Source organism: Zeus faber, assembly GCF_960531495.2.
Source record: "Zeus faber genome assembly, chromosome: 15".
NCBI classification, from domain to species: domain Eukaryota; kingdom Metazoa; phylum Chordata; class Actinopteri; order Zeiformes; family Zeidae; genus Zeus; species Zeus faber.
This window is the reverse complement of record NC_137194.1, coordinates 13130199-13137317: the sequence shown is the minus strand read 5'-3', so window position 1 is coordinate 13137317 and position 7119 is coordinate 13130199.

Genomic DNA, 7119 nt, shown 5'->3' with positions numbered 1-7119 from the left:
AGAGCGAGAGAGCGAGAGATTAGAGAGAGACAGCGAGAGAGAGGTTTCTAATCTAAAACTTTAGGGAGAAAAGGGGTTTGATACCCAAAATACTCTTTTCTCTAAACACTTCCATAACATAAGTCTGTCTATTATTATTAATATTATTATTAGTCTATTGTGATTACTTTATATCCTCAATCCCATAATAATACATCTTTCCCCAAAACCTGTCTCTTATCATGGTTGTTGCAAGATCAATTTGTGTAATTTTTTTTTGCCCTTGAGGAGAACTGAGACTTTTCAAAACATTCTACCCAGTGCCAGAGCAGCTGTATGAAATTTAATTTATGACGTTAACAAGGGCTTTATTCATAGACACATAGGGGAAATGTGTAGGTTAGCTGTTTTTTATGCCACTCCCTACGGCAACACCTTGATTCCACAGTTACTACCTGAGACTAACCTGAGAGCAAATCATTTTGAGCCAAGAGCAGACAAGGTTATGGTATGTTAAGGTTGTTAAGGTGTGATTATCAAATCTGGCACAGCACTTCTCTCTACATGTACTTGCTCTTATTGTACGGATTGAAAAAGTGCTCACTACGTTCACTCGTTCAGCATTATCGCTGGTTCGTCTCAGGTTCCCAGTTCTGCTAATGGGTGCCAGTCGAATTAAACCCCCCCCATTTTCAATTTGGAGCAAACTTGACGGGAAAAAGCAGGATGTGAATTTGGCTGAAGGTGACCTTTAAATGCAAAGTCAATGATATCTGGCACAAACAGAATAAGATTAAGGTTATTTGGGAAGTATTGTTGCATATAGGACTTTGAGTCTACATGTACAGTATATGTGCAGTATATACAGAAGCTGCATTATTCTCTTTTCAAACAGAATTCATATTCCCATCACTTTCGTTACAGAATTCACAGAGTATATACATCCTAAATCGGAGATTAATTTTAGGATTTAATAGCCGAGTGTCTGGGGGACAAATATACGGCGTCCGCGCTGACTTGGACTTTTTAAAAACTGGACCCGACGCATTCTTTCGCCGTGGACAGAATGTAGAGTGGGGACGTCGGGGGGTTTGTATAACGTGTGTGTGACAGCGTGAGTGTGTTTATCTGCCTCCCTGTGTGGGAATTTACAGACACACCTCAGGAGGCACAAACAACAGTGACCTGGACAAATATTCGAAATTCCAACGGACATACCGAGGGATCGAGGGGTTTTCGCTTGACAACCCACGCGTGCAACTCGTGCGAACACGCACACGCGCACACGCACACGCACGCGCACGTGCGCGCACACACACACACACACACACACATACGCACGCACACGCACACACGCACACACACACACATGCACACACACGCACACACACAGTGTTGGCAGAGAGAGCGAGGTGTGGGAAACGGAGGAGGTCCAGGGTCAGGGTCAAACCGTGCAGATAGCAGTGAGTGATAGCAGCCGACACCAACAGTGATAGTGCGATTCCCTGACGGACGCTGACAGATCGTCCAGTCCGTCTTCAGGCGGATCAGGTCATCGTGCCGGGGACCGGGTTGGGTGGAGCCGGGGCTTCATGTATCCTCTCCAAAATCGTACGCAGGTTCCTGAAACACGGTTTGAGAGATACTTAAAACGTCCAAATAAGACGTTAATTTCAAGTAGAGCGCTCTTCACTTGGACTTAAAATGGTCTCGGCATTTTTCAAGCCGATGTCCTTCGCGAAAGCTCGAAAGTTGTTATTACAACACACGCATTTCTTCTTCGAGGATTTTGTTTTTTAGCATGTTTTGGATGACAGTTATATCACATTTGATATAAAATGACTTTTTGCAATTTCTGCAGTATATCCATACAGCGTGACACCCCTTCCTGTTTCTAGTCTCTCACATTATAATAATAATAACAATTATAATAGTGGATTTGATTCATAAAGCGCTTTTCTCAGAACTCAGAAGCCTTGTACGGTCAAGTAAAGACTGATCATGAAAACAACCCGGGAGGTGGCATCAAAATCTTAAAAAGGAAAGACAAAGAGTGGTAAGAGTGGGTGACAGAGTGGTAAGTTTCTCTACTGTATGTGAACACCACCAGACACTAAACGACCGGATACGACATTTTAACAATTTTTAATAGGACCCGGGTCGAAAAAATCGCGAGCCATTCCTTTGACACCACCAGCATACAGAGTCTGCTTAGTGTACAGATGGAGGGGAGCGGGTGGGCGGTGAGGGGTGAGGGGTGAGGGGTGTGGGGAGTGAGCGAGGTATTGTTTGTTGATGCTCCGAGTGGATGTTTGAGTCAAGGTGTTTACCCCACGACTCAAGTCAACACTCGTGCCCGCTCCACAAACACAATAACACACGCACATTCACAAATATGCTGAATCACAAACTTGAAAACACAGACACACACACACACACACACACACACACACACACACACACACACACACACACACACACACACACACACACACACACACACACACACACACACACACACACACATGTACACACCGTAGCAGTCGAATGTAAACAGTCTTGGTGTGGAATGTGGGAGGATTCTGATCAGATGTGCTGTGTTTTGAGGAACCCACAGCACAGCGTCAGATGGCCTGCAAGTGGATACGATGCATTTACACATTAGCAATCATTATAGCAATCATAATTATTTCTATTGGCAGGTATGACGCCTGAGGGAGCGTTGGTCCGCTCGACCGGTGTTTGTCAAAGTCCGGGTCAAGACCTGCAGGCAGTGCCGGCCCCTGGCGTAAACACTCCGTGCGGTCGTTTAGGGCCACAACCGCTAGGGGGCTGCACAATCAGTGCAGGGGCCACACGGCGGGTGTGACTTTCTGTCACTCCTCGCTCATCTCCGCCTCTGCCGCGGCAACAAAGTGGCATTGTGGGTAATGTTGCGTGTTCTTATTTTAGATGTGTTTCATTGTGGGTAACGTTGGGTTAAAAATGGTGTGTTTGTATTTCGGATGTATTTTTTATCTTCCCCCACTTTCAATGAAACAAACAAAAAAAACCCCTGCGTGCTCCGTGCTGCGTCTTAAACCCCAACGGTTACCCATAACCCCCCAAATGGTTGCCCTCACATGTATCTTCGCAGAAACGTAAAGCCGGCTTTACAAATGGCTGGTTTGCCTATTCAAGCTACATTGTCAGTGTTTAATGCAGAAGTTCCGCCGCTCGTGTTCTTTTTTTGATTTTCGGGTTTGTCATTTAAAAAATGTGTGACCCCAGAAAAACGCTCCTCTCAGGCCACCTTCACCGCAATTTTCACTTTATCCTGAGCAGGCCTGATCCATATCCAGGTTCAGATCGCCGTCCAACAGTGAGGACATGGAACAGTAGCCTCAGCCGTAAATACTGGAAAACAGGGCGACCGCTCGGCATGTCATGGAGGAACACCGTGAACAAAACTCTGACACACAGCGAGACTCGCACAGTTTAACCAATTGTGACTATACGAAGAGGAAAGTCCCTTTTTCTGTATTGCACGGCCAGACACCGTCTTGTTTTAGCAACAGGTTGCTAGGGCTGAGATCCCGCCTGGAACCAGGACCCTGCTGACAGCAGCTTGATCCAGATCAGCAGAGCCATGTGAGGGCCAAGGGGCAGCCATCCTACTGTGAGTGTGTGTGTGTGTGTGTGTGTGTGTGTGTGTGTGTGTGTGTGTGTGTGTGTGTGTGTGTGTGTGTGTGTGTGTGTGTGTGTGTGTGTGTGTGTGTGTGTGTGTGTGTGTGCATGCACTACTCTTCCCAGATGCATGTACACACACACACACACGCATACCTATACATGCTGTGTGTGCCCCAACCCACACTCACGCGGGAAAGCATAAATCAGTGCCGCAGCGTCAGGACAGAACTCCCATGGGTGTTAACAAGAGCAGAGATGAGCTGAACTGAACCCCCTCATCGACATGTGCACGCTCACACACACACACACACACACACACACACACACACACACACACACACACACACACACACACACACACCGAGCACCCGCTCAGAGGAGCTCCATGACATCACTGGGATGAGGTCCAGGATGCCATCCCCCAAGTTAAGATATGGAATGATGGAGCACGGCATCTTGGAAAAGGCTTATTAGGCAGACAACTGTAAGACCATCAGACTCATACTTACATAATAATAATAATAATAATAATAATAATAACCTTTATTTGCATAGCACCTTTCATACACAACATGCAGCTCAAGGTGCTTTACATTAATAGAAGGCAACCAAACAGAACCTTATAAAAGCAGAGCAAACAAGCAAAATGCATTGCAGTTGGGTCATCAATTTAGACTGAAGGATCACAATCATTATTTTGACCTCAGAGCATTGTAATGTTACTTGTGGGGTCCCGGAGGGATCAGTACTTGTTCCTTTATTGTTTAGCATCTATATGTTGCCACTCGGAGATATTATAAGCAAATATGGCATTAGCTTTCATTGTTATGCTGATGACACCAAACTATATATGCCCTTGAAACTAACTTTTTGTTGACAACAAAGTGCAACAACTAATTGTTGTACTCTAGAGGTGTGCCTTGCTGAAATTTATCAGTGGACGTCCTGTTATTTCTCGCTTCTGAACTCTGAGAAAACCGAGATGCCGATTATTGGCCCTGCCAGACACCTGTTTAGGGATAGCACTCTGAACTTTGATAGCTGTACTATGACCCAAAGTAACTTGTGGAAAATTTTAGCCGTTATATTTCATCCCACTCTCTCTTTTTTTACGGTATTGCATTTGTTTAACCACACCCGTCCTGCTAGCTTGCCTCTCAGCCATGATGTCATTATTACATCATGTTCTACCCTCCGACCACTTCCCCGGAGGTGTCTACACCTGCACCAGCAAATAGACTCTCATACTGTCTAGTTTTGACATTGCGTCGTATAGAAGTACAATACCCTATGATTTTCGTTCGTTGCAGCCTGGTCATCGTGGAAGGGGGATCCCTCCTTCTGTGGTCCCTTCTCAAGGTTTCTTCCTTGTTCCCCAAAGAGTTTTCTGGGAGATTTTCCTTAGCCGGATGACGGTTCAGACTCGGGGAGGCCATTGATTTCTATGTGAAATGTGGGTTTGTGAAGCCCTTTGAACCTGTATTGTGATTAAGGTCTATATAAATAAACTTGACCTGACTTGACGAGACTTTTTCCATTTGAGTCAACATCATTCCTCAACGAATGATTTATCTTGAATTATTCCTCTCGAAAATTGGTCTTGAATTAACCTAATTCTCAAGTAACGTACGCGCACATGCATGTACACATCTTGGTTCCACCGTGCCTTGTACAGGGTTGGAAACGGTTCTCACAGCCGCGGCGCTGTAAGTTTGCTTAAAGCTTTATTATTGGCTTTGAGTCCAGTAACTGTCAGGTGTGTAAACAGGGACAGTTTAGGAAGCGTAAACACGGCTCTAAATTGTTTATCGGACACTAAACCCCGCACACCACCAGCTGTATACCTCACAGAGAGCCAGCAGGCACAGGAAAGCCACAGTGCAACAGAAGGTTAAACGCTCTAAGAAACTGTAATATCTGAGCCGTGGGGGTCAGGTGTCCGAAAACACGGAGAATGAAAAACATCCAGCTGCAGCGACGCGCCCTGTGACCCTATCGTTTGGAGAGAGGGAGCGTGTATGTTTGAAAAGCCTCTGCCAACTCCCAAACAAGTCAATAAACACAATTAGGCATTACAAGCACAGAAAATACACCACAACCCCACCTCAAAACTAAAAAATACATCACCAGAAAATTCAAAAAAGGGCATCAGCATTTATGAAGGGAACAGTTTAAAAAATGAAATAAAATAATAGATTAAAATGGAATAAAAAAGTAAATTTAAAATAAACCACAATTTTATTAAAAATAAAAATAGCCAAATATACAAAAATTACCAAACAGTCAGAAATAGTCAAATATATAAAAATATACAGAATATATAAATGCAATTCTATGCAATCATTATGTTGGACAGTATTATATATATGTAATATATAATGTGTTTTATAAATTATAAATGTGATATAAATGTGTATCACAAGCATAAGTGTGAAAAGTGATGTTGTGTTGCCAGATATTGCCCATATTTTTGGGAGGTTACCGCCAAAAGTAACATAGAATTTCCGTCCTGAAAATATATCAGGATGTATAAATACTTAGAATATATGAGCCAGTGTCTCTCCGTATAGTGATGGGCTCTAAAATTTGATAAAATCGGTTAAAAACGACCCATACAAGTAACTTGCTCCAGATGAGGAGATTGGGGATGGGTTGGTAGTTTGAGTTTCGTTGGACACTGGAATCCAGATTTGGCTGACTCATCAAAAGCGCTTTTACAACAGCGGTTTCGAAGGCACCGGGGAAAGTTCCAGCCCCGAGGGAAGTGGTCATAATTCTTTTGACCGATGTTGAAATGCTGTTTAAACATTTTTGAAGAACTGCTGCAGGAACAGGGTCTAGACAGCACGCTGTAGGTTCACGTCAGTTACTAAAACATTGTCAGTACCCACTGATAACGAATTTGTGCTCGACTATTTTCAATGAAATTTGAATAAAGGCGTGTTCACAAGATTTTTGACCAAAGTGCTGACATACAGTATAAAAAAAATCAGAATGTTGATCTGAGCTGATTAACCAGCATGGGTCAAAAGTCTGATTGAAGGAAGAAATCGTCTTCAAAGATGCTGTTTTTCGTCTTGACTTTATCAGAACTAATCGAGCATCAGATAACAAAGCCGCCACGGTGTTTCACAGCCCTGTTTCAGACCCGATACAAGAGGCCAGGAAGGAATCTTCCTTCAGGTCTTTTTTGGGAAACCTCCATCGTGTCGTCTCCTCTCTCGTCCCTCTATGAATCATGTCGGACTATTGATAGGCGTGCCGGGCAAAACTCCGGTAGATGGCCGGTGTGGTGGCGCGAGGTTAATGCACGTTATATGGGACGGAGAGAGGCTCGGGTTACGCCCTTAATGGCTTGAGGGCCCTGACAGTTCAGCCGCAAAGCGAAGGAGCGCTGACATTTATCTGTTTCTCCTCACAATTAAGGCTACGACTCTTTCTCGGTTTTACAAGACAGTGACGGAGGGTGAC